Genomic DNA, 27,289 nt, shown 5'->3' with positions numbered 1-27,289 from the left:
GATTCTATTTAGTTGCCATTGTTTTTACGAGATGTTCTTCCCCTTGACGCTGTTTATTGCCATTGTTCTTGTCTGTCCGTCTCCCCCGATTAGACTGTAAGCCCGTCAAACGGCAGGGACTGTCTCTATCTGTTGCCGACTTGTTCATCCCAAGCGCTTAGTACAGTGCTCTGCACATAGTAAGCGCTCAATAAATACTATTGAATGAATAGACCGGGAAGCAGCAAGGCATGGGAAGCAGTGTGGTTCAATGGAAAGAGCCCGGGCTTGGGAGTCAGAGATCATGGGTTCGAATCCCGGCTCTGCCACTTGTCAGCTGACTGTGGGCAAGTCACTTCACTTCTCTGTGCCTCAGTTACCTCATCTGTAAAATGGGGATGAAGACTGTGAGCCTCATGTGGGACAACCTGATGACCCTGTATCTACCCCAGCGCTTAGAACGGTGCTCTGCACATAGTAAGCGCTTAACAAATACCAACATTATTATTATTATTAGACTGTGAGCCCCATGTGGGACAAGGACTGTGTCCAACCTGATAACCTTGTACCTACCCCAGTGCTCAGAACACTGCTTCGCAGAGAGCAAGCAATTAACCAATATTATTATTATCACGATGATGCATTACAGAGGGGTGGGGTTGAAACCAAAGAAAGGTTTGCTTTGAACTCTAGTGGCACTTCAAACACTTTTGTTACCCTTCAGATTCGACTGAATTTAATTCCTTCTATCTTTATCTCCGAGGATTAAAAGAAAGACTTAAAAGCAAAACTTCCTTTTTTTCCAAATAAAGCATTGTGTCTGACAGCATCAATCAGTTAAAATGTTAATGTTGCAAGATTTCCCTTTTAACCCAAAATAAAAGAGGCCTAGGAAATAAATGAAGAGATTCTTCCATTTCATGCAAAAAAATTCAGAGATCATTGAAAATATGGTTATTCTGTCCATATAATACGATTGGAATTGTTTTAAAATACAAATAATCCACAAACCTCCCTCAGTGACCAAAGCTGAAGTTTTTATGAGTGCAAAACTTGGGTCTCCTATACTAAGACCCAAAAAGAACAGTCAGCATTATACTTCCGCCTTTAAAGAGTCTATATGTTACTAGTTAACACTGGTTTTTTTGAAAGACTAAGAAAAATCCTGTGCAACCTCGATTTAAATGTCCTGGGCATAGACACAGGGAAAAAATATCACATGTAAGCGCTGCTGAAATTAGCTTTGCCTTGACTTTAAGTAGGTCACCTTTCTAACCTTTATCGATAGTTGATTTTGAGGAATGGGTTCGTGCCATCACCTAAATAAAAGTTCTGGAAACTGTGAGGGACAGGGAAACAATCTGTCAAGGAGAGAAACGTTGTACAACCACAGGAACCTTCTGGCTTGGAATTAAATATAAACTTGCTTCCTTGAAAATGAAATCTGCCTCAAAAGATTAACTATTGAGAAAATATCATTCATCTACTCTTATGATTTACCCCGCAAGCCGATGATTAAATTATGCCTTTATTTTTGAATTTTATTCAATGCCAACTAGTCTCTATTCAAGGCTTGTTTGTTTTAAAACCCCCAACAGTATCCTTTCCAGACCCTTCTGGGGGCAAATTCATTGTAGGATGCAAAAGATAAAAAATTCTCATTGCATTTACTTTGGTCCATGTTAACAATCCAGTCTTAATTAGCATTCCTAGTACGCTTTAACTGTAGATGGCCATCTGCTTTATGAAATGCAAATACATCATGAACTCAGTAGTTGAAAAACAAATTTGTGCATAACTAGGGAAACGTCAGAATCAAAAATCAACTGGAAAACCATTCAAAACCCCGAACCAGTTGGAAGAAGCTGTGTAGCCTAATGGAAACAGCATAATAATGTTGGTATTTGTTAAGCGCTTACTATCTGCCGAGCACTGCTTAATCCCGGTTTTACAGATGAGGTAACTGAGGCACCGAGAAGTTAAGTGACTTGCCCAAAGTCACACAGCTGACAAATGGCCGAGCCGGAATTTGAACCCATGACCTTTGACTCCAAAGCCCGTGCTCTTTCCACTAAGCCACGCTGCTTCTCTGCCTGAGAGTCAGAAGGACCTGGGTTCTAATCCTGACTCTGCCACTTTCATTCATTCATTCATATTTATTAAGCGCTTACTGTTTGCTGAGCACTGTACTAACAGCTTGGGTGAGTACAACAATAAAAGGACATATTCCCTGCCTACAACGAGCTTAAAGTCTAGAGTTGGGGAGATGCAGACATCAACTTGCCTGCAGGGTGACCTTAGGGAAGTCACTTAACTTCCCTGTGTCTCAGTTACCTCATCTGTAAAACCGGGATTAAGACTGTGAGTCTCATGTGGGACATGGACGGTGTCCAACCTGAATGCCTTTTATTTACTCCAGAGCTTAGAACAGTTCCTGGCTCATAGTAAGTGCTTAACAAATACCATTTAAAAAAAGAAAAAACCCAGGCATTTTACACCTGACTACTAAAATACACCTTTCTTTTATATTTTGATATTAAAAATCTCCTCTGAATATTATAAAGGCAAACTTTCTCTTCAGGGAAAACAATAACCTAGATGCCCAACAGCTAAATGCATAGCGAATCTATATAAGCGTCTGATGAATATCTTCCAAAGGCAATATTGAAACAAAGAATTCAGAACAGAGAAAATGATTTTGCTGCCTTAGCTATATTTGTACAACATCTGCAAATTAAGCTTCATTAGAGTATATTGAAAATTAGACCGGTAGCAAAATGAATGTACCCTAACAATCATAAATATTTATGTAATATTCAGTCAGAGTAATGGCCCTTTCGTCTACAAACAAACCTATTTTGCTCATTCTCATTTATTCCAGCTTGGTACCGGTAGATTTGTGTGAAAACCATGACCTTGTGCTTTCCTCTCCATCCATTAATTTTCCTTGTTTGATAAGGACTGGATTTCATCAACAGAGGGGGAGAGTGTGAAGAAAGTGGGATAATACATCATCTCCCTAAGGGCCTTGTTAGATCCATACAGCACAAAACTGCTAATCTTGTGAAGCGCTGAACAGCTTGGTAGACATATGTATTTGTTCTAGCTTCTTTCTTTCTTTTTCTCACACTCCCCCCCGCCCTCGGCCCATTCCACTCTGAGGGACTCTGCTGACATGTTGAAATCGGGTAATGTCTTTTTACCGTAAGCGTTGTTATTTTGCCTCGGGAGAGGTGCCAGGGCTTTAAATCCTGGCACTTCTCCCACTGTCATCGCCTCTAGCAGGGACTTATGTGAGGTGGTGGGGTGTGGGGGAGAGGAGAGGGAGAGAGGAAGGTTTGAAGATCCAAAGGAACTGGAAGGCGGAAGACAATCGGCTTCTCAAACTCAGCATTACTAAAACAGAACTTTCCTCCTAATCCCAATCCTCCCCTTGACTTTCCCCCGCTCAGCCCCACATCTACCTCTCCAGCATTGATAAGGTTGTTATAATTTTTTTATCAGTTTCTGTGAACGTGTCTGCTTATTCTGTTGTATTATACTCTCCCAAATGCTTAGCACAGTGCTCTGCACATGCATGGCCTAGTGGGCAGTGGACGGGCCAGGGAGTCAGAAGGACTTGGGTTCTAATCCCAGCTCCTCCACCTGTCTGCTGTGGGGCCTTGGGCAAGTCGTCTAACTTCTCTGTGCTTCTGTTACTTCATCTGTAAAATGGGGATTAAGACTGTAAGCCCCATCTGGAACAAGGACTGTGTTCAACCTTATTACTCTGAATCTACCTCAGCACTTAAAACAGTGCCTGGCACATAATAAGTATTTGATAAATACCATCATTAAATCATTAATTGATATTTCTCCTTCTCTGCAATCTCGTATTTCCTCATTCATTCATTCTATCGTATTTATTGAGCACTTATGGTGTGGAAAGCACTGTACTAAGCATTTGGGGGAGTACACTATAACAATAAACAGACACATTCCCTGCCCATAAACTTATTTCCTCCTGCTTTCAGGACATCTCTACCAAACGTTTTTGCGGACACTTCAAATTTAACATGTCCAAAACAGAACTCCTCATCTTCCCACCCAAACCCTGTCCTCCCGCTGACCCCCCATCACTGTAGACAGCACCACCATCCTCCCTGCCTCACAAGCCCATAATCTTGGCATTATCTTCGACTCATCTCTCTTATTCAACCCGTATATTCAATCTGTCACCAAATCCTGTCAGTTCCACCTTCACGACATGGCTAAAATCTGCCCTTCCCTCGCCATCCAAACGGCTACCACGTTAATCAGGGAACTTATCCTAACCCACCTTGATGACTATATCAGCCTCCTTGCTGACCGCTCCACTCCAGCTCAGATGACTTTTTCTATACAATCGCTCTGTTCGTGTTTCCCAACTTAAGAACTTCCAGCGGTTGCCCGTACACATTTGCATCAAACAGGAACTCCTTACCAGCAGCTTTAAAGCACTCAATCACCTTGCCCCGTCCTACCTCACCTCCCTGATCTATTACTACCCAACCTGCGCACTTGGCTCCTCTAATGTCAACCTACTCACTGTCCTTCGATCTCATTCTGTCTCACTGCAGACCTCTTGCCTACATCCTGCCTCTAGCTCGAAACTCCTTTCCGCTTCATAGAAAAGAGACCCTCACTCTCCCCACCTCCAAAGCCTTATTAAACTCACATCTCCTCCAAGAAGCCTTTCCCAACTAAGCTCCCTTCTTTGTTGCCCTTGAACTTGGATTTGCACCTCCCATTCACCCCACCCTCAGCCCCACAGCGCTTGTGTCCATATCTGTAATTCATTTACTTATATTAATGTCTGTCTTCCCCTTTAGACTGTAAGCTCCTTAAAAATACTACTATTAATAATAATAATAATAATAATAATAATGATATTTGTTAAATGCTTGCTATGTGCCAGGTATTGTATTAAGCGCTGGGGTGACTCAAGCAAATCAGGCTGGACTCAGACCCTGTCCCACATGGGGCTCACAGTCTCTAACCCCATTTTACAGTTGAGGGAACTGAGGCACAGAGAAGTGAAGTGACTTGCCCAAGCTCACACAGCAGACAAGTGGTGGAACCAGGATTAGATCCCATGATCTTCTGACTCCCAGGCCTGTGCTCTATCCACTACGCCATTCTGCTCCTTGTGGGAAGGGAATATGCCTACTGATTCTATTATACTGTACTCTCCCAAGAGCTTAATACAGTGTTCTGCAGACAGTAAGTGCTTAATAAAAGCAATTGATTAGTTGTTCGACCCCACCACGGTCGCAGCGTGGCTCAGTGGAAAGAGCCTGGGCTTTAGAGTCAGAGGTCATGAGTTCAAATCCCAGCTCTGCCACTTGCCAGCTGTGTGACTGTGGGCAAGTCGCTTCACTTCTCTGTGCCTCAGTTACCTCATCTGTAAAATGGGGATGAAGTCTGTGAGCCCCACGTGGGACAACCTGATTCCCCTGTGTCTACCCCAGCGCTTAGAACAGTGCTCTGCACATAGTAAGCGCTTAACAAATACCATCATTATTATCCTCCCTGTCCCAGAAGCCTACCACTCCCACGTCATTCTCAACCTCTCCCTCTCCTTCCACTCTCATGATCAGTTTTCTGCCAAATCCTGCCAGTTCTCCCGGAACAACATCTCCCAGATCCATCTCTTCCCCTCCACCCAAACTCCTTCCACGTTGGTCTCCCGGTCTTCTTCAGTCTACCCTCCATGCTGATGCATGAGTCATCTTCCTGAAATGTAGTTCAGCCCATACCTCTCCTCTCCTTCAAACCCTCCATTGGCTTTCAGGGTCTGTCTCTGCATCCATCCAAAACTCTTCACAGTTGACTTCAAGGCTCTCCCATCATCTGCCCTTCCCTCTGCAATCTTCTCCTGGTGTTCCCCAACTCACTGACTTCCATGCTGCCAAGCCCAACTTTCTATGTATAACTGACTCTGGACTCTTCCTCTGGCTTGGAGCTTCCTCACTGGCTCCATCTGATGGACCACAGCTCTCCCCACATTTAGATCCCTCCTAAAGCCCCACCTCCACATAGGAGCTTGTCGAGACAAACCCTGAGCCACATCATCCAACTCCAGCACTTATAAACTTATTTACAACCTCCTTATGCAAGTATGTCCACTTAATTTATTTTGACCCTCTAGGTGTGAATATTTTTATGTGTGTCTCCCCCATTAGCGCATAAACTCCCTGAGGGCAGGGAATGTGCCCCTTTTTTATTTTGTAATTACCGGGCATCTAATATAGCTCACCGCATCACAGGAAAGAGCACGGGTCTGGGAGTCAGAGGAGCTGGGTTCGAATCCCTGATTTGCCAAATGTTTACTGTGTGACCTTGGACAAGTTACTTAACTTCTCTGTACCTCAGTTCTCCTGTTCTCCCTCCTTCTATCCGACAGTTACTCTCCCCGCCTTCAAAATCCTCATAGAAAGCACATCTCCTCCAAGAGGCCTTCCCTAAGTCCTCTTTTCCTCTTTTCCCTCTCCCTTCTGTGTCACCCTGCCTTGCTCCCTTCATTCATCCCCCTTCCCAACCCCACAGCACTTCTGTACATAGCTCTAATTTATTTATATTAATGTCTGTCTCCCCATCTAGACTTCAAGCTGGTTGTGGGCAAAGAATGTGTCTTTATATTGTGCTTTCCCAAACATTTTGTAGAAGCAGCATGGCCTAGTGGACCAAGCATGGGTCTGGGAGTCAGAAGGCCCTGGCTTCTAATCCCAGTTCAGCCACTTGTCTGCTGCATGACCTTGGACAAGTCACTGCTTCTCTGTGCCTCAGTTACCTCATCTGTAAAACAAGGTTTAAGACTGTGAGCCCCATGTTCACTCTAGACTGCAAACTCGTTGTGGGCAGGGATTGTGTCTGTTATATTGTACTCTCCTAAGTGCTTAGTACTGTGCTCTACACACAGTAAGGGCTTAATAAATACCATTGATTGATTGACATGGACAGTGTCCAAATTGATTACCTTGGATCTACCCCCATGCTTAGCACAGTGCCTGGCACAAAGTAAGAATTTTACCAATACTGTAAAAAAAAAAAAAAAAAACCCAAAAGGTCAAAAAGTAGAATGCAATCCAAAGCTGTTGTGACTAGCCATGGGGCTTGTTGACCATGGCGGGGCAGGAGGTGGCTCTGGAACCCATGGACGGCTACCATGTGCCCACCCACTGGCCCAGGGCCATGGCACCTCCCTCACCCCCCGACCTGTCAGTTGTCCCTCCATTCATTCAATCATATTTATTGAGCTCTTACTATGTGCAGAGCACTGTACTAAGTGTTTGGAATGTACAATTCAGCAACAGAGACAATCCCTGCCCAATAACGGCTCACAGTCTAGACTGTAAGCCAACTGTAGGCAGGGAATGAGTCTTATATATTGGTATATTGTACTCTCCCATTAATTTGTTCATTCAATTGAATTTATTAAGCACTTACTGTGTGCAGAGCACTGTACTAAGTGCTTGGGCATGTACAACGGTAAACAGTGATATTCCCTGCCTATGACAGCTCACAGTCTACAGCGAGACAGACATCAATACAAATAAATAAAATTACAGATATATGCATAAGTGCTGTGGGGCTGGGAGGGGCGGAAAGAGCAAGTCAGAGTGATGTATAAGGGAGTGGGAGATGAGCAAAAGTAGAGCTTAGTCTGGGAAAGCCTCTTGGAGGAGATGTGCCTTCAAGTACAGTGTTTTGCACAAAGTAAGTGCTCAATAAATATCACTGATTGATTGACAAGTGACCAGCATTCAAGGAAAAGCTGGCCATCGTGGCACTGTCCAGTAGTGGTGTTCTAGGGAGCAATGGAGAGGCTTGTCCCCAGAGAGCACCTATCCCTTTCTGAGGGGTCAGGCAGTGGGGAATTCCAAGAACGGGTCCTGAGCCTGGTGTTTCCAAACATTTTGAATCCTGACTTTTTTCTTTATGGAATTTGTTAAGTGCTTACTTTGTGCCAAGCACTGTTCTCAGCAATGGGGTAGATACAAGCTAATCAGGGCAGACAAAGTCACTGTCCCACATAATAATAATAATAACTATAGCATTAGTTAGGCACTTAATATGTGCCAGGCACTGTACTAAGCTGTATTGTACTAATGGGGTTGGACAGAGTCCCTGTCTCATGTTGGGGCTCACAGTTTCAATCCCCACTTTACAGATGAGGTAACTGAGGCCCAGAGAAGTGAAGTGACTTGCCCAGGGTCACACAGCAGACAAGTGGCAGAGTCGACATTAGGACTCGTGGCTTTCTGGCTCCCAGACCTGTGCTGTACCCACTATGTCATGCTGCTTTTCCTTCCCCAACCTCCCAGGGGAGAGGGGAGTTCCCTATACCTATCTTTGAAATCCTCTTAAATAGAGGGGTGAAAAGGTGCTACTGCTTTCTCCTCTAGACTGAAAGCTCACTGTGGGCAGGGAACAGGAATAGGAGCTCTGTTGGATGTACTCTCTCAAGCAAGTAGAGGACCAAACTCTGGTTTGCTGCCCCATTACCTCCCACCAGGTGGACCTGAAAATCCACTACGGGTCCCCGGCCATGGGATGCAGAAGCAGTTTGCCTGCACAGCTCAGCACCAAGGCCTCAGGAAGCCAGGGGAGCTGCAGCTACGTCCAGTGGGGACCCAAATCTACGAGCTGCCCGCTCACTTCTGGAGGCCCTTCATTCTTCGCCCTGAGGGCACTGGCTGTCCCCCCGAAATTGCCTATTACCCAGATCCGCGAATCAGCTCAAGGGGATGGGAACTCGCTCTTTTCCTGGACGGGAGCTGAGTCAACGATTCATTGATAAATGGACCCTTCACAGCCAATCCGCAGAAGCCTGGTAATGGTGCCGCTCCATCCTACTCCGGAACGGAGTTATCCGGGGCAAAACTGTGCGCTGCTGATCCATCGAGATGCCATTAAGATGCCATTAAAACCCCATTAAAATGTAGGCTCGTGAGGAAAGACTATTTCATTGCAAATTATACCTCCCTAAGTAAACAAAGGAAACGAAACCCAAGTCCATTAGAGCAACACGGACTTGGGACTGTTTTGCAAAGGCAAGGGGAACGTGAGCCAAGCCCTGTGACCTTTTCAGCTTTGTCCGATGCCCCCTACTCACACAGGCAGCGGGACAAATGCATATCCTTAAGGTGCCGGGAGAACTAGCCCCAAGGATCGACAGATGGAATGTAGGTTCTTGGTGTTGGAGCAGGAAGACCAATCTGAGGTAGGGCTGGCCAGTTAAACACTGTTCCCCAAGCCCACCCAGAATGTTCCACTCTCCCCTGTCCTCCTATCAGACAGAAGGGCTGATTTTAGCTCATCTGATATCAGGCCCCGACCAAGGTCACTAAGATCCTTGAGGGCAGGGATCGTGTCTACCAACTCCATTGTATTGTACTCTCCCAAGCGATTAGTACAGTGCTCTGTACACAGTAAGTACTCAATAATTATTAATAATAATAATAATAATAATGAGAATGAGACAATGATTAGGTTGACTTCAGAGGAGTGAGGCAGGTTGAGTTGGGTAGAGTTGGAAAGAAGTGAGGATAAGTAACAATAATAGTAATTGTATTTGTTCAATGCTCATTATGTGCCACGCACTATTCTTAGCACAGGGGGAGATACAAGTTAACCAGCTTGGACACAGTCCCTGTCCCATATGGGGCCCACTGACTAAGTAGGAGGGAATAGGCTTGAATCCCCATTTCACAGATTAGGTAACAGAGGGCCAGAAAAGTTAAGTGATTTTTCCAAGGTCACACAGCAGACATGTGGAAAGCGCTGAGATTAGAACCCAGGTACTCTGACTCCCAGGCCCACACTCTTTCCACTAGGCCTCGCTGCTTCTCCATCGATTAACAAGGAATCGTGGGAAAACCCCTCCTGCTGGCCAGCTGGCATCAGAACCCGGTCACACTTCCTGACACTGGGTTATTGGGCCTTTGATGGGAGACTGTGCCCCATCCTTCGGTAGCCCACAGCCTGACTTGCCTTCAGGAGTGAGAAACAGAAGCCCCTCTTCTCCCCACCACCCCTCACCAGGAAGGACGTGATCCTTCTGTCATTGTTTATTACCTGAGTGCTTCCTGTAGATGAAGGAAACCATTGATGGGTTGGGAGAACTCAAGTGCTTGCTGTTTTTGCAAAATTCACCTGATACATTCACCTTTCCCAACAATGCCAACCAATGGTAAAAATCTTCCAATAAAATAACACAAAGGGGTTGGCTTTCTACAATCAAAACTGCTTTTAGAGCCTCACGCTTCCTTTGTGGGAATGGGTAAAAAGGAATGCAACTTATTGAGCAACTACTGAGTGGAAAACACTGTACTCAGTGCTTGGGAAAGAACAAGCAAGGTACAAGACCCATGCCCTGTTCATAAGGAGCTTACATTCTGACAAAGCTCTACCACCAAATGTGTGGGGTGGACTCTGGGAATACCTAAAGCAGCCGCCCTCTTCACAAACGGCAATGAAAAATTTCCACCTTCCTGTTTTCCATTTCAGTCCCTCTAGGAAGTGTTCCCAGTAAAAGCCAGAGATGTCACAGAATGTTGGAACATTATCAGCCTTGCAGGGAAAACTACAAGAAAGAGGAGCAGTGTGGCCTAACAGATTGAGCCCGGGCCTGGGAGTCAAAGGTCCTGGGTTCTAATCCTGGATCCGCCCCTTGTCTGCTGTGTGACCTTGGGCAAGTCACTTCACTGGGCTTCTGTTCCAGCATCTGTAAAGTAATAATAATTATAGTACTTGTTAAGCACTTACTGTGTGCCAAGCATTGTACTAAGTGCTGGTGTAGATACAAGTCAAGCAGGTTGGACACAGTCCCTGTCCTACATGGAGCTCACAGTCTTAATCCCCATATTATAGATGAAGTAACTTAGGTCCAGAGAAGTTAAGTGACTTGCCCATGGTCATAGAGCAAACACATGATAGAGCCGGGATAAGAACACAGGTCCTCCTGACTCCCAGGCCCATGTTCTACCCACTAAGCCACACTGCTTCTCAATGAGACCCTTGTGAGACAGGAACTCTGTCTAACATGATTAACTTCTATCTACCCCAGTGCTTAGTACAGTGTCTGGCACATAATAACTGCTTAACAAATACCAAAAAAAAGAAAAAAGAATAATGCATCTTTATCTCTAAATTAGCCAAAGAAATAATGACCAATGAAAATCCTCTCATTTCCCCCGAATGTTTTAATCTCACCCACGCTTCAGACTCAGCACTCATTCAGGCTCTGAAGGAATTTTTTCTAATTCATCAACTTAAACAGGTGCTTTAATAAATAACCTCGTAACTGCTTTACCGAAGCCAGTATGATTTTTCATTTGTTTTAGGGAAAACTAAATTGAAAACCAATTGCGTTTTACTTTGCTGGCGCGATTGAAGTACTTTACCTGTCACGCTGGAGTTATGTTATCCTCTAAAAAGCTTTGGAAAAATAATTAGACCTGAGTGTTCTAAAATCTCCCATTTTACCTTAAAGCCTTTCTAATAAATGAAGCTTCAGTTTCTGAAATCACTTCATGTCGGTATTTGCACAAGCCAGGCATTATTTAAAAAAGAACTCTGAAATAGACTTTGTGTGCCATGAAGGGAGCGGTCAAGTTAGGTAATGTACGTGACTGAGCTAAGGCTCGGATCTTCTTAGCGAGAAAGAATACAGCCCTCTTAGGTTCATGAGAAGCAGTGTGGCCTAGTGGATAGAGCAATGGCCTGGGAGTCAGAAGGCCTTGGGTTCTAATCCTGGCTCTGCCACTTATCTGCTGTGTGACTTTGAGCAAGTCAGTTTACTTCTCTCAGTTCCCTCATCTGCAAAATGGCAATTCAATACCTGATATCCCTTCTACATAGACTCTGATCCCCTTTTGAGACCTGATTATCTTGTACTTATCACAGTGCTTAGTATCGTGTTTGGCACCTAGTAATTGCTTAACAAATACCACAATTATTATTGGCTTGTGTTGATGACATACAGCTAGTGTTCCTCTTTTGCATATCCCTGGATGAAGTGCTTCGCACAAGTGCTTAGTACAGTGCTTTCCACACAGTAAGCGTCAATAAATATGATTGAATGCCTACTGTCCCTCTATTAGATTAAGTTCCTTGGAGGTAGCGATCATGCTTTTTTACTGCTTCTGTATGTCCTGTGCATGGTAGGAAGTAGCTTACTAATCAGTCAATCAAAGCTATTTATTAGGCGCTTTCTGTGTGCAGAGCACTTTACTGAGCACTTGGGAGAGTACAATGCACTTGGTAGACACGGGGCGGGGGGGGGGGCAGGAAGGGGGGATGGACACATGACAATAAGTTACAGATAAGGAAATGATTACTATGTGCAGAGCACTGTATTAAGCCCTTGGGAAAGTACAATAGAACAGAACTAGCAGACACATTCCTTGCCCATAATGAGCTAACAAGTCTACAGGACAAGCTTACAATCAATAGTATTTATTGAGCATTTACTATGTGGAGATTGCCCTCTCAGAATCAAACCTGGAGAGTTTTTAGTAGTCTACAAGTCTCGGCTACAAAAGGGAGTGGCAAGCAGAGGCATACCCATTCCATTCCTAGCTTGGCCAGTGGCTAGCGAGTGGGAGGCACTCTGCTACAAGTCAAAATTCACCTGTCCTGGGCAGCAGCAGCATGGGAGAGAATCGAGGGTGGAGACTCAAGTTTACTGCATGGAAGGAGGAAATGGTAAGCCGCTTCCGTATTTTTACCAAGAAAACGCAAAGAAAATATTACCAGAACGATTGCAGATGGAGGTGGGGTGTTCTGGGAGAGGTGTCCATGGAGTCGCTATGGGTCGGAGACGACTCGACAGCATAAGACAAGACAATGTGCAGAACACTGTATTAAGCACCTGGGAGAGAACAATTTAACCATAAACAGACACGTTCCCTGCCCACAATGAGCTCACATTCTAGAGGGGGAGACAGACCTTGACATAAATGAATAATTTATAATATCTAATTTATAGATGTGTAATAAGTGTTGTGGGGCTGAGGGTGGGGTGAATATCAAATGCCCAAAGGTCACAGATCCAAGTACACAGAGGACACAGAAGGGAAATACTAAGCACTTGAGAGAGTACAATATAACAGAGTTGGTAGACATGTTCCCTGCCCACAGCAAGCTTACAGACTAACGGGGGAGACAGACATTAATATGAATAAATCAATCACAGAGATGAGGGCTGAGGGTGGGGTGAATAAAGGGTAGAAATCCAAGTATAAGGATGAAGTAGAAGTTAGAGGGAGTAGGGGAAATGATGGATTAGTTGGTGAAGGCCTCTTGAAGGAGAGGTGATTTTAATAAAAGTTTGAAGATGGAGAGAATGATTGTCAGATATGAAGAGGAAGGGAGTTCCAGGCCAGAGACAGGATGTGGACGAGGGGTTGGTGGTGAGATAGATGAGCTTGAGGTCACCAACAGTGAGTAGGTTGGTCCTAGAGGAGAAAAGTAAATGGGCTTGACTGTAGTAGAAAATCAGGAAGGCAAGATAGGAGGGGTCGAGATGATTGAGTACTGTAGAGCCGACGGTAAGGAGATTCTGCTTGGTGCAGAAGTGGATGGGCAACCACTGGAAGTTCTTGAGGATTGGGAGTGGGGAAACATGGACTGAAAGGTATTGTAGAAAAATGATCCAGGCAGCAGAGTAATGTATGGACTGGGGTGAGGAGAGACAGGAGGCAGGGAGGTAAGAAGGAGCCTGATTCAGAATCAAGGAGCAATAGGATGCTTGGATTAACGTGGTAGCAGTTTGGATGGAAAGGAAAGGGTGGATTTTAGTAATGCTGTGAAGGTACAATCAACAGGATTTGGTGACAGATCGAGTATGTTAGTTGAATGAGAGAGATGGGGCTGTGAGATAGAGAGGATAGCGATGCTGTCTAAAGTGACAGGAAAATCAAAGGGAGGACAGCATCTGGGCGGGAAGATGACAAGCTCTGTTTTGGACGTATTAAGCCTGACATGGCGGCAGCACATCCAAGTAGAGATGTCCTGAAGGTAGGAGGAAATGGGAGACTGTAGGGAAGGAGAGAGGTCAGGACTGGAGATGTAGATTTGGGAATCACCCACAGAGAGATGGTAAAGCCATGGGAGCAGATGAGTTCTCCAAGGGAGTGGGTATAGATGGAGAGAAGAAAGGGACCCAGAACTGAAGGGAGTTAAACATCTGAAATAACTGGCGAGACCAGTGGCTTCGGGAGTCAATAACCCAACCGTGACTTGCCGGCCACAAGACCCCCTGGAGGAGAAGCCGAACTCCTGCCCACATTCTGGACCATCCTGGGATTGGTTCGCCCAGGCCAGGAGCCAAATGTGCCTGGGGTGGGGCAGGGGGGGAAGACCAATCCAGCTCAGCCTTCAGCTCTCAGTCATGTGTGACTTTTTGGAACAGGTTGTGTGACCGGCACCTGCGAGAAGATGTCCAGGAATAAATAACAATAGTAATTATGGTACTTGTTAAGCACTTACTTTGTGCCAAGTACTGTTCTAAGAACTGGGGTAGATACAGGATAATCAGGTTGGACACAGTATCTGTCCCACATGGGGTTCACGCTCTTATCCCCATTTTATAGACGAGCTAATTGAGGTACAGAGAACTTAAGTGACCTTGGGCACCTTCAGCAGACATGTGGCATAGCCAGAATTAGAACCCAGGTTCTTCTGACTCCAGACCCAAGCTCTATCCACTAAGCCAGAAAACAGGACTTCCTCAATTGCTGTCACTACCCCTCCAAGACAGAGAGTCATTATGGATCAGTGTTAAATTTTCGCTGTGCTGCCCAGCAGATTCCTCCTTGATTTCAATTCAATCCAACAATCAGTGGTATTTATTGAGTGCCTACTGCATGCAGAGAACTGCGCAAAGTGGTTGGTAGGCATGCTCCCTGCCCAGAGTGTCCACAGCAGGGAAGAAAGACATTCATATAAATAAATAAATTAAGGTTATGTACATAAGTGCTGTGGGGCTGAGGGAGGGGTGAATAAAGGGTGCAAATTCAAGTGCAAGGATGATGCGGAAGGGAGTGGGAGAAGAGGAAGGGAGGGCTTAGTCAGGGAAGGCCTCTTGGAGATGTGTCTTCAAGAAGGCTCTAAAGGTGGGGACGGTGATCGTCTTGGACATGGAGAGGGAGGGTCTTCCTGGCAGAGGCAGGATGTGGGCAAGGGGTCAGTGGTGAGCTAGATGAGATTGAGGTTCAGTGAAAGGGTTGGCATTAAAGGAGCTAAGTGTGCGGGTTGGGTTTAGTAAGAAATCAGGGAGGTAAGGTAGGAGGAGCAAGGTGATTGATAGCTTTAAATCAAATCAATCCAGGGTACTTATTGAGCATTTACTATATACACAACACCGTACTAAGTGCTTGGGCAAGTACACTACAAAAGAATTAACAGGCATGGTCCCTGCCCATATGAAGCTTACCGTCTAGAGACGAGTTCACAGCCAGCGGTGAGGACTGTCTGTTTGATGCGGAGGTGGATGGGCAACCCCTGGAGGCTTTGGAAGAGTGGGGAAACATGGCCTGAATGTTTTTGTATAAAGACGATCTGGGCAACAGTGTGAAGTATGGCCTGAAGCGGGGAGAAACAGGAGGCAGGGAGGTCAGCAAGGAAGCTGATGCTGTAATCAAGGCGGGATCGGATAAGTGCTTGGATTGACAGGGTAGCGTGCTTGCCTCTTGCTTACCTCCTGAACTGAACGTGTGAGAATCTATTCTCACAAAGTGACCTACTCTTACTCAAAAGGAAGAAATATCCCTGATTGAGATTTTACAGGAGAGATCAGAACCCAGACCAGTATGGAGAGAAATTTGGTTTCCAGCCCAGCGGTGCATATTGTTAAACAGGTGAAACCTTTAATGTGGGTTGAGAGGGAATCAAGACCAAAGGAAAAGCATCAGAGATGCTGAAAAAAAAAAAGGCAGCTATTCATCCTGCCACACTGGAATCAACCTCTCCAGCAGCAGCTAATGAGACTCAGAATCGCAGGCTTGTCCCCCTTTCTCGTACAGATCTTCACAGATAACCTTGACTCCATGGCCCAGCTCCCCAAGCTCTCTACCTTCTCCTGACATACCTTGTTAAAATAAACTCCACGACCCAATCCTGGCAGCTTTTTATTCACGATGCCCCTTAAGTAACTAAGAAAAAAACACCACAATCCAGCCCACAAGCTTTGCTCTTCTAATACCAATCTGCTCACTGTGCCTCAGGGTCTCTCTCTTTTTTACGGTATAGTTAAGTGCTCACTATGTGCCAGACAACTGTACTAAACACTAGGGCAGCTACAAGATAATTGATTTGGACATAGTCCCCGTCCCATATAGGGCTCACAGTCTTAATCCCCATTTTGCAGATGAGGTAACTGAGGCACGGAGAAGTGACATGACTTGCCCCCAAATCACACAGCAGACAAGTGGAGCGGGAATTAGAACTCAGGTCCTCTGACTCACAGGCCTGTTCCCTTTCCACTAGGCCACCAGTGACCCCCTAGTTCATGACCCTTCCTCCTGCTTGGGGCTTCTTCCACGCTCATACCAATCAGACCACACTAGGCTCCTTGTCTTCAAAGCCATTCTAAAATCACATTTCATCGAGGAAGCCTTCCCTGACCAATATCTCACCTCCTCACCTTATTCCTCTACTACTGCCATTTCAACACTTCCTATTAAGCACTTGGGTGTTCCACCTCCTTCCCTCCCTCACCTAACTTAAGGTCATGGCTTTAAAACATTTTGCTTCCCCCAACTAATCTATTTTAATGTCTGTCTCCCCTGCTGAACTGTAAACTGTAAATGTATTGTGCCTTCCCCAAACACTTCATACATTAAGTTCCCTATACAGAGTATGCACTTGATAAGTACAACTGAATGATTCATTGATGGACCCTGCCATGGACACTGCTTTTAGAGGAAGGGGATTTCTAGGGAAGAAAGACATTAATATAAATTACTTAAGGATATGTACATAAGTGCTGTGGGGCTGAGGGAGGGGTGAATAAAGAGTGCAAATCCAAGTACAATCAATCAGATCAATCAATGGGATTTATTGGGTGCTTATTGTGTACAGAGCACTGTATTAAGAACTTGGGAGAGTACAGTACAGCAAAGTTGGTAGACATGTTTCCTGCCCACAGTGAGTTTACAGTCTAGAGAGAGAGACAGCCATTAGAGAATGAGCATTCTGGAAATTGAGGGATTGTTACTGGGTTAGGATTGGAAGGAAGCCTCAAAGCTTTCTTTTACAAAAAACCAAAAAAAACCAGTACTTGTTAAGCACTTACTTTGTGCCAGCCACTGTATTAACCACTGGGGTAGATACAACCTAATTAGGTTAGTCACAGTCTCTGCCCTACAGAGTTTACAGTTTCAATCCCCATTTTACAGCTGAGATAACTGAGGTACAAAGAAGATAAGAGTTTTGCCCAAGGTCACCCAGCAGACAAGTGGCAGAGCCAGGATTAGAACTCAGGCCCTCTGACTCCCAGGCCTGACTTCTTTCTATTAGGCAACACTGCTTTCCTTTAAATGTGCCCAGAATTTTTCAGATCCTAAGTTTCCTGCTTATCTCAATCGATATTTTATTGGGCACTTATTGTGTGCAAATCACTGGACCTAATGCTTGGGAGAGTACAATACAATAGATTGGAAGACGCTCCCTGCTCACAAGGGGTTTATAGTCTAGAGGGGGAGACAGATGTCAAAATAAATCACAGATATGTATATAAGTGCTGTGGGGCTGAGGGTGAGAAGAATATGAATGCCCCTTGAGCATTTGATTTGGACTCCTAAATACAGAATAGTGAGAGAAACGGGGCTCATTTTGGCTCCTGTCTAAAAATAGAGCTCTGCACCTCGCCTACACACCCCACCCCTCCACCTTCCAAATTTCCCATTCTTGAACCCAGAATTCCCAGAAGGCCATTGGTTTTCCCTTTTTCCCTCTGCAGCAATGACTCTCCACCTTCCCCTCCAGGAGTCCAGCAAAAAGAACCTCCCACCAAAAAGTAAGGCTTTGCCACCAAAGCACATGCTCCAAGGGAAAAGATCGTGGTCTGCTCGGCTGAGGTGAAAAAAAGCCCACCTTAAATAAATACTACTTTCCTTATAAAAATATTTCAGCTTTATAAAAAGGGGGCTATGGGACAGGGGAGGGTGTCATCTCTTAGGAAGATAGGTTGGGTTGCTGTGAGAAATGCGGTTTACTGATGCCTGGGCCAGGAAGGACGGATCGTGGGCGGGGGTCCAAGGAGTGTGTGGAAAAATCACATTGCTTTTTAAAGCTCAAATAGTGGGGCTCAGTGCCCCCCAGAAGCCATGTTGTGCTGCCATGCTGGGGTTCAGTTGAGAGGTGTGCTGTACAACTGTGTTTTGTCACACTGTCTTTCCAGTTGAGAACCAATCCATCAGTGGTATTTTTGGAGCGGTTACTCTGTGCAGAGCACTGTAGTAAGCGCTTGGGAGAGAACAATACAAAAGAATTAGCAGACACATTCCCTGTCCACAATGAGCTAGTTCCACTCTGGGCATGCATGGCAGCCAACAGATGTCAGCTAGAGTCAGAGGCTGATTTTCTGAAAACGTCAGAAGTGACTGATGGTTGGATGATCTTCAGTTTGCCATATTGTTTTAGACCATATGCTCTTACTCTCTGGGTTCTATTTTGGCCTTAGAAATTAATTGAACTAAAAAACCATCTGTTTGGTTAAGAACCAAAAAAATCCTTCAATTCTGATTTAATTTGCAAACATGTAAACAATGAAATAGCAACAATTTAACCATTTGAAATATATGTTCAGAGCACCATAAACCCTCTAGTATCTTTCCAACACAACTTTTTTGGTAACTTTCTAAGAGTTTCACAGTAAACTTTAATTTGTATCTCTAACTTTGCAAGCTATTGAACCAGGGAAATATTAATTCCGAGCATTGACTTGTAAAGGAAAACAAAGCAAACATCTATTAAATGAAAATACATACCCATCGCAAAGCAGTCTAAGGCATATTAACAGTGATGTTATGCCGAGATTAGTCTGCTATGCTTTAGTGCTTTCTGCAAATACAATTTTTTGTGTAGTAATGTCAAGAGAGACACTTTGAAGATATTGACTCAAGGCACAGAATATCCCTTAGCTCACATATTTGGCTTTTCGATTTCCCCCGATGTTCTGTTCCTACACATATTTGCATTCCTCCAAAATGAAATTATTTTAATGATTTCACATCCTCCTCCTATTCAACCAACAGGATCTGATGAACAACAGACTGTAAACTCATCCTCTAGACTGTAAGCTCATTGTGGGCAGGGAATGTGTCTGCTATATTGTTAGACTCTAATCTCCGAAGTCCTTCGTACAGTTCTGTGCACAGGTTAAGTGTGCAATAAATGTGACTGAACTGTAAAGAGTACACAAATCTATGTCAATGGACATCACTTTCCTCATGCTGTCCTTTACACAAGAAAGGAAGGCATTTTTACTGTGCCCTACCCAGACCAGTATTCTATCCCAGATAGGGGCAACAGAGGAATAGCATGAGGCTGTCCTTTAAATATACTTTTACAGTTATTGATAGACCCGCTAACTGGCTCCTCTACATCCTTAACACTTCCCCTATTGAGTCATAGTGACTTACTAGCTCATGGATTTCTCTTAAAGCCCCTCCATCAATCATATTTGTTGAGCGCATACTGTGTATACAGCACTGTGCTAAGTGCTTGGGAGAGTACAATATAACCGAGTTGGTAGACATGTTCCCTGCCCGCAATGAGCTTACAGCTAACCGAATGATATTTTGGGCCTGGATCATTTCCTGTGATAAGACATTCCATAACCACCCCCTTGTCCTTTTGTTCGTTTAGACTCAAGGAACTACAAGGTCAAGGAGAATTCACTGCTATGTTGTTGCAGGATTTGCAAGCAACAATTTGCTAACTTGGGCAGCACATATACTAAAATCAAAACTATAGAGAGAAGGGTAGCATGGTACCTGCGCAAGTAAGACACACAAATTCGTGAAAGGTTTCACAGCATTTATGGAAAGCAAGTGTGGCCTAGTGGAAAGAGCACGGGCCTGGGAGTCAGAGAACCTGGGTTCTAATCCTGGCTCCACTTCTTGTCAGATGGGTGACCTGGACAACTCAACTTCTCTGTGCCTTAGTTACTCATCTGTAAAACGGGATTAGGACTGTGAGCCCCATGTGGGACATAGATGATCTCCAAACTTGTATCTTACCCAGAACTTAGTATAGTGCCTGGCACATAGTAAGCGCTTAACAATTACCATTTTTTTAAAAAAAGTAATCATAGTAGTAATAAGCCTCTGCTAGTGGCCTAAGGAAAGAGCACTCATGGCACTGGGAGTCAGGGCACCTGGGTTCTAGTCTCCTTCTGTCACTTGCTTGCTGTGTGTCCTTGGATAAATCACCCAATTCTCCAGGAGCTTGGAGCTGCCACCCTTTTCCCAGCCATTCATTCATTCATTCATTCAATCGTATTTATTAAGCACTTACTGTGTGCAGAGCACTGTATTAAGTGCTTGGGAAAGTACAATACAACAATCAACAGACACATTCCCTGCCCGCAATGAGCTTACAGTCTAGAGACAGACATAAATACAAATAAATAAATTACAGATATATAAATAAGTACTATGGGACTGGGAAGAGGGAAGAACAAAGGAAGCAAGTCAGGGCACCGCAGAAGGGAGTGGAAGAAGAGGAAGGCAGGTGCCTAGTCTGGTAAAAACTTCAATAAGACTTTAAAGATGGGGAGAGTAATTGTCTGGCAGATTTGAGGAGGGAGGGTGTTCCAGGCCAGAGGCAGGACGTGGACCAGGGGTTGACGGCGAGAGGACGTGGGCCAGGGGTCGAAGGCAAGGTAGGCGAAAGCGAGGCACAGCGAGGTCAGCACTAGAGGAGCAAAGTGGGCAGCCTGGGATGTAGAAGGAGAGTAGCAAGGTGAGGTAGGAGGGGGCAAGGTGGTGGAGTGCTTTAAAGCCAATGGTGAGGAGTTTCTGTTTGATGCAGAGGTGGATGGGCAACCACTGAAGTTTTTGAAGAGCGGGGTGACATGTTCTGAACGCTTTTGTAGAAAAATGATCTGGGCAGCAGAGTGAAGAGACAGGAGGCTGGGAGATCATTCTATTCCACAGTAATCCAGGTAGGATAGGATGAGTGATTGTATTAACATGGTAGCAATTTTGGATGGGGAAGAAAGGGTGGACTTTAGTGAATGCCAGCATTCTTTTATTTTACAAATGCTATTTATTATGTGCCAGGCACTGTATGAAGCGCAGGGGTAAATACAAGCTAATCAGGTTGGACACAGTCGGAGTCCCACATGGAATTCTCAGTCTTAATCCCCATTTTACAGATGAGGTAACAGGCAGAGAGAAGTTAAGTGACTTGCCCCAGGTCACACAGCACACAAGTGGTGAAGCCAGGATTAGAACAAAGGTTCCCTGACTCCCTGTATTCTTTTCCCTAGGCCATGCTGCTTCTCATTCAGAGTGAAATTCACAATGAATCAATCAGAGCTATTTATTAAGGGCTCACTGTGCAGAGCAGTTAGCTGGTCAATAGTATTTATTGAGTGCTAACTCTGTGCAGAGCACCATACTAAGCGCTTGGAGAATGTAACAGACACATTCTCTTCCAACAACGACCTTACAGTCTAGAGCTAAATGCTCCCCAGGAGCACTGCAATCAACTCTTGGGAGAGTTTGACAAAAAGCTCATTGTGGGCAGGGATCGTATCTACCAACTGTGTTACATTACACTCTCCCAAGCGCTTAGTACAGTGTTCTTTATGTAGTAAGCACTCAACAAATACTATTGATTGAACTGGTCGATACAATTCCTACCCTCAAGGAGCTTAAAATCTAGTAGAGCTTCCAGTTCTCTTGAGAATACAGGGAAGTTGCTGACTCTGAGGACCACAGACTGGAAAGCTATGGTCCCTGAGGTTCCAGGACATCGCCATGACTTCCCCACCCCTTCTCTCTCCTCACAGATCCCTATCCTCCGCTGTCTCCAGCTCCCAAAACTCTCCACCTGCAGTTCTGCACACACTTAGTTTTCTCCCCTCCAATATCGCCCCAACCCTCCCGCTGGCCCCTCCCCAGTCCCCCATCCTATGACTCCATCGAAATGTGGCCTGTGGGGCCCCTACTCCATCATGGGCAAAAACTTCCCTTCTTCCTCTCAATTCCACCAGCCTCCTGCCCCATCCCATCTCACCCAGTCACACACACTGACCAATTATGGTTCTCACCACTGCAGTCACAGTACATGTTAACTCCCATTCTCTCCTAGACCCCCTCCAATCTGGCTTCTGTCCCCTCCACTCTACCGAGACTGCTCTCTCTAAGGTAACCCATGACCTCCTTCTTGCCAAATCCAATGGCTCCTACTCCATTCTGATCCTCCTTGACCTCTCTGCTGCCTTTGACACTGTCGACCATCCCCTCCTCCTCCATACCTTATCTCACCTTGGCTTCACGGACTCTGTCCTCTCCTGGTTCTCCTCTTACCTCTCTGGCCGGTCATTCTCGGTCTCCTTCGCTGGCGCCTCCTCCCTCTCCCATCCTTTAACTGTTGGAGTTCCTCAAGGGTCAGTTCTTGGCCCTCTTCTGTTCTCCATTTACACTCACTCCCTCGGTGAACTCATTCGCTCTGACGGCTTTGACTACCATCTCTACGCAGATGACACGCAGATCTACATCTCCGCCCCGTCCTCTCCCCCTCCCTTCAGACTCGCATCTCCTCCCGCCTCCGGAACGTCTCCACCTGGATGTCGGCCCTCCACCTAAAACTCAACATGAGCAAGACTGAGCTCCTCATCTTCCCTCCCAAACCCGGTCCTCTCCCAGACTTCTCTATCACCGTGGATGGCACGACCATCCTTCCCGTCTCTCGGGCCCGCGATCTCGGTGTCATCCTTGACTCGTCTCTCTCGTTCACCCCACACATCCTATCCGTTACCAAGACCTGCCGGTTTCACCTCTACAATATCGCCAAGATCCGCCCTTTCCTCTCCACCCAAACGGCTACCCTTACTGCGACGGGCTCTCGTTATATCCCGGCTAGACCACTGTGTCAGCCTTCTCTCTGACCTCCCTTCCTCCTCTCTCGCCCTGCTCCAGTCTATTCTTCACTCCGCTGCCCGGCTCATCTTCCCGCAGAAACGATCTGGGCATGTCACTCCCCTTCTTAAACAACTCCAGTGGTTGCCTATCAACCTCCGCTCCAAACAAAAACTCCTCACTCTAGGCTTCGAGGCTCTCCATCACCTTGCCCCTTCCTACCTCTCCTCCCTTCTCTCTTTCTACCGCCCACCCCGCACGCTCTGCTCCTCCGCCGCCCACCTCCTCGCCGTCCCTCGGTCTCGCCTATCCCGCCGTCGACCCCCGGGCCACGTCCTCCCGCGGTCCTGGAACGCCCTCCCTCCTCACCTCCGCCAAACTGATTCTCTTTCCCTCTTCAAAACCCTACTTAAAACTCACCTCCTCCAAGAGGCCTTCCCAGACTGAGCTCCTCTTCTCCCTCTACTCCCTCTACCACCCCCCCTTCACCTCTCCGCAGCTAAACACTCTTTTCCCCCTTTCCCTCTGCTCCTCCCCCTCTCCCTTCCCATCCCCTCAGCACTGTACTCGTCCGCTCAACTGTATATATTTCCATTACCCTATTTATTTTGTTAATGAATTGTACATCGCCTTGATTCTATTTAGTTGCCATTGTTTTTACGAGATGTTCTTCCCCTTGACTCTATTTATTGCCATTGTTCTCGTCTGTCCGTCTCCCCCGATTAGACTGTAAGCCCGTCTAACAGCAGGGACTGTCTCTATCTGTTGCCGACTTGTTCATTCCAAGCGCTTAATACAGTGCTCTGCACATAGTAAGCGCTCAATAAATACTATTGAATGTTTAAACATTAAACATCCTTAATGTTTAGTTCAAGAGCATGTTTTAGAAACAAGATGGGATTGTTTCTAATCACATCAACTTTGACTGTGTGAGACAGGAACTGAGTTTGATTTGATTATCTTGCATCTATCCCAGGACTCAGTATAGTGCTTGCACCTAGTCTATCTCACTGCTGACCCCTTGCCCACATCCACCCTCTGGCCTGGAACTCCCTCCCTCTTTTTTTTTTAATAGTATTTGTTAAGCACTTACTCTGTGCCAGGCACTGAACTAAGCACTGGGGTGTATACAAGGATATTGGGTTGGACCCAATCCCTGTCCTACATGGGGCTCACAGTCTCAAACCCCATTTTCCAGATGAGGTAACTGAGGCCCAGAGAAGTGAAATGACTTGCCCAGAGTCACAAAGCAGACAAGTGGCAGACCCATAACCTTCTGACTCTCAGGCCCGTGCTCTATCCGCTATGCCATGCTGTTCTAAGCCTTGTTAAAATCATATCTCCTCTATGAATACCTCCACAATTAAGCCCTAATTTCCCTTACTCCCTCTCTCTCTGTCACCTATAGTTTTGGATCTGTACCCTCTATCTGGATCAGCCTATATTTGGATCAGCACCACATATCTGTCATTTATTTAATTCTATTTCTTTACTTACACTTATGCCTATCTCCCGCTTTAAACTGCAAGCTCCTTGAGGACTGGGAATGTCTCTACCAACCCTGTTGCATTGTACTCTCCCAAGAGCTTAATACAGTGCCCTGCATACAGAGTGTGCTCAATAAATACCACTGATTGACTGATCGATTGATGGGTAATAGCAAGGAAAAGCTAAGAATGTTTAGATGGCAGGTCCTTAACTTAAGAGACCACTTGACTGTAAAGTCCTTGAGGCTAGGGAATCATATCTTTTAACTTCTACTGTACACTCCCAAACTATTAGGGCAGCACAGTGTACAGAGTAGGTACTCAAACAATCTTCTAGACTTTAAGATTTTTGTGGGCGGGTAATGTGCCTGTTATATTGTACTTTCCCAAGTGTTTAGTACAGTACTCTGCACACAGTAAGCGCTCAATAAATACGATTGAATGAATGAATAAATGATTAAGTACCACCAGCACCTGGCTGTCTAAGGTGGGTGTCTGGGATAGCTACTACCACCCTGTCCCTCGAAGCAACTTTTGGGGGCCTCTGATGAAGGCAGATTATTAGCCAGTGGATCTTTGCCAGGACGACCTTACTTAAGATCTTATGTTTTCACATATTCAAGATGGCAAGGACAGCAGGTCATACGCTAGCGCTTTCTGCCAGGGCCAGACCACGGGGAAGGGACCTACTGACAGTGTTGTCTTCCAACCTGAATACTGTGGCACATCAAATCAATTTATTTAATAATAATGGTATTTGTTAAGTGCTTACTATGAGCTGGGCACCTTGCGAAGCACTACAGTGGACACAAGCAAATCGAGTCAGACACAGTACCTGACCCACACATGGTGCTCACGGTCTCAACCCCCATTTTACAGATGAGGATAACTGAGGCACAGAGAAATGAAGTGGCTTGCCCAAGGTCACCCAGCAGACAAGTGACAGGCCAGAATTAGAACCCATGACCTTCTGATTCCTGGGCCATGCTCCATCCACTATGCTGTGCTACTTCAACTGAATAATCCAAATAGACAGGGTGACCTGCTCCAAAGTGAACCGCCCCCACCCCTGAAACACACACACACACACACACAACTGCAGCATAAATGATAGATGCGGGTGACATTTTAAGTGAATGTTCTCTGCCTGGCCGTACTGGGACAACAAACGGCCAATTGATTCTAAAAGTCAGGGTAGCTACTTCTTTTTAAAATGACCTAAAAAAAACTCACTTCCCTAGGACGATTCAAACAGTTGGTCCCTCTTGGCAGCCGCATAGCATTGCTGATTACCTCCCTTTCACCCTTGCAGGACACCAGGAGATGTTTATTTTCCAGCCTCCTGAAATCTGAAGCAAATCAATCAACCCCCCACTTGCTATTTTGATAGCAGCCACATGGGTGATGTTTGAAAAGGTCAGTCAATCATGCTAAGGAGGAGAAGGAGAAATCCCAAAGAGCTTTCCAGCTTCCCAAAGGGCAAGCAAATGCCAAAGAATGTGCCCTGTGACCCCTCCTCCCTACCAGCCCCTGCCCCCCTCTCCAAAAAACCCAAAACCTAGATTGTCTTCAAATAGTTACTCTTTGGAGATTAGGTCGGTAGATGTGATTCCTAAAATCCAAATGGAGCCTCCTGTTTTCTTTTCCAGGACAGTAGTAGTTTCAATGACAAAGTAGGGATTTGGATGTATTTCAATTATTTAGAAAAGCGGGGAAGACAGTGCTCTTTCATGTCCGTATGCAGGCGGTTCAAACGGAATTGCATTAAATTAAAAAGTAGTCTGATTTTACACACTGGAAAACGTTTGGAAATGCACCACAGAATACGTTTCCAGGTTATTATGCTTCCAGCGTTTAAGAAAACCCTGTTCTTTTCTATAGCATTGCCACTATAATTGGTAATAATAATAATAATAATTTTGATTCTTTGTAGCTTTGAAATGAGAAACCCGAAAGGATGCTAATTATGTAGTTGTCTCTTCAAAAGTAGCTTTATTTGTGTGGCAGCACAGAAGGAGAGGGTGATACAAATCTGCCTGGGTAACAACTTCATTATCTAATAGACCACAAGAACTGTTACCTAGGCAAGACTTCCTGTTCCCATTGTTCTGACAAATTGTACCAAGAATTTAATGAAAAAAGGAGAAATGGAATGAAAAAGTATTTGGAAAAAAATCCCTCTCTAAAAAGGGGGTGAAGGTACAAACGATTTTACATCAGGACACATGAAATTACTTCCCATGAAAAAGAATTATGGTATGTGCTTCACAAAATGTTATCGTCTTTTTTGTAAATCCATCACCTCTGGGGAGGAAATTTAAATGACCAACCACAAACATAAAGAAATACTACCTGATCCTGTTTCTAAATTGAGGTCGGAGGCCCAAAACGAGGACTTTTCCCTGCCTAACTTAGGTGGGGCAGATGTCATAGTGGAAAAGGGAACCAACTGGTCAGATGAGAGGTTAGCCAGATTTCTCCTCCCCACTCTGCTGCTCATTCCCATCATGACCCCCGCATCGGGCTACCTGCCTGAAGCGGTAGAGAAGCCATGTGGCCTAGTGGAAAGAGCTTGGGCCTGGGAGTCTGAGGACCTGGGTTCTAATCCTGGCTCCATCTTTGGCCCACTGTATGACCTTGGGTAAGTCACTTCACTTCTCTGGGCCTCTGTTTCCTTATTTGTAAACTGGGGATTCAATTCCT

The 27,289-nt window shown here is 45.3% G+C and overlaps 1 protein-coding gene and 2 non-coding genes across 4 annotated transcripts in view; 2 read left to right on the top strand and 1 right to left on the bottom strand.

Annotated features, from left to right (window-relative positions):
* Positions 1-27,289, bottom strand: part of WDR25 (WD repeat domain 25) — a 137,793-nt gene that overhangs the window by 59,700 nt on the left and 50,804 nt on the right. The gene's annotated exons all lie outside the window — the stretch shown is intronic.
* On the top strand, positions 12,487-12,624 carry LOC114816060. The gene has a single exon (XR_003763836.1). It is a non-coding gene; the product is annotated as a small nucleolar RNA SNORA7 (small nucleolar RNA).
* On the top strand, positions 19,942-20,048 carry LOC114817453. The gene has a single exon (XR_003765312.1). It is a non-coding gene; the product is annotated as a U6 spliceosomal RNA (small nuclear RNA).

Source organism: Ornithorhynchus anatinus, chromosome 1 (genome assembly GCF_004115215.2).
Source record: "Ornithorhynchus anatinus isolate Pmale09 chromosome 1, mOrnAna1.pri.v4, whole genome shotgun sequence".
Taxonomy (NCBI): domain Eukaryota; kingdom Metazoa; phylum Chordata; class Mammalia; order Monotremata; family Ornithorhynchidae; genus Ornithorhynchus; species Ornithorhynchus anatinus.
The sequence above is the reverse complement of the archived record's forward strand: the minus strand, read 5'-3'. Positions and strand labels throughout refer to the sequence as shown.